Here is a 1,741-nt window from a genome sequence, read left to right on the forward strand (position 1 = left end):
GTCACATTAAATGTCTTGGTTGGTGGTCCATCGTGCAGAATTCCCCTCTACCCCGTGGTAAGGGAATCATAAGAAATGGTTGTGTGGCTTGTAAGAAAAGGCCTGAGACTCCCGAGATCTCATTGTTGCCTCAGAATAGAATGAGTGAATAGCCAAACTTTTCCTCTCCAGAGCAACAGGAAAGTCAGGGAGAAAAAGTCAGACCTGAAGGGGCTTTGGTGTGGAGGAGAGGAGAGAGTGGTGGCTGCCATCCATACTCCTGGCTGTGGAGGTCTGATGAACTCTGAGGTCCAGACAGAAGAGGTACATGCTAATAGGACAGATAGGGCCTGATACCTCTTAATATTTCTGATGCTGCCCAGCCTGTCCTTCCAAACATAGATGCAACCCCACGAAAAAGTGGGGAAGGAAAACTTTGAATTGCCTGAGAAAAGCCTTAATCAATGGAGTTTACCTTAAACTGAGTAAAATCAAACTCCCTAACAGTGGAATAGGGGCTTGGGCCAAGAAGTTAATTTAGTTATAAAGTGAAAATTTCTTCTTTTATATATTAAATACTTGAATATGTGTCCAGAAATCTATCTTAAAACAAAACCCATCTTATCTTGATCCTGCTCTCTTCCAAAGCTCTCCATCCTCTTTCATTCCTTCACCAATAAACTTTTTAAGAGAATTACCTATGCTTAGGAACTCTGCTTTGGTGAAATCTACTTGCTCATTAACCCCTTCTCATCTAACATCTAGTGCTATGCACCTGCCATCCAACAGGTCCATTATTCAGAAAACATTTATTGAACATATACTTTGAACTGTCATTTTTTTCTTTGTCTCATTTGGAAAAGCCAGTTTGATTAATGAATAAGGAGCCTCACACATGTTCCACTGACCCTTCAACTGAATCCAAACCCAACCCACCCTCTTTGCCCTCACACCAGCTTAACCTCCTGGTTTGTGAGCTACAGATAGATTCAAGACTCCAGGGTCATCTTTAATTTTTCCTTTTCCCCATCCAACCCATTTCAAGAGTGTTGGCTTTTGGGCTGATTACAGATGGAATAGATAAATGAACCAGGTCTCTATGGTTCTTAACTAGAAATGTGCTTCAGAATCACCTGTGTTAAAACAAAGGCTAAACACAATTTAAAAAACGAGACCCCTAAGTCCTACTCCAGGTGGACTGAATCAGAATGTGGAGCCCAATCAGAATATTCTCTCCCTCATCGTGCTCTGTGAACTGACCAGAGAGGACTCCTATGCTGTTCTCTGGCAGTTTCCTGTCTGCCTAAGCACGTGGGAGCTGCTTCTGACCCTCCCTTGCTCCTGAGTCTTCTCAGCATCCAGCCCGGAGCTGGGATGATACCTACTGATCGGGTTGAATGTGCATCTCCAAGTGCATCGAATGAATTGTATCTTTGTAGTTATATTTTATTATTTTTTAAGACAGGGTCTCATTCTGTCACCTAGGCTGGAGTGCAGTGGCATGATCTCAGCTCACTGCAGCCTTGACCTCCCAGCCTTAAGTGATCTTCCCCCTCAGCCTACTGAGCTGGGACCACAGGTATGCACCACCATGCCTGGCTAATTTTTGTTTTATTTTTTCTAGAGACAGGGTCTCATTATGGCTGCCTTGCCTTCTGTACTTCTGGGGTCTAACTCCAAGAGGGCCCCCACTACTGGCCGGAAGTTCTTCTCGCCTATTCATCCCTTTCATTTCCTCTCACCCTCCTAATAGAGGAACCTT

Source organism: Cebus imitator, unplaced genomic scaffold (genome assembly GCF_001604975.1).
Source record: "Cebus imitator isolate Cc_AM_T3 unplaced genomic scaffold, Cebus_imitator-1.0 Scaffold83, whole genome shotgun sequence".
NCBI classification, from domain to species: domain Eukaryota; kingdom Metazoa; phylum Chordata; class Mammalia; order Primates; family Cebidae; genus Cebus; species Cebus imitator.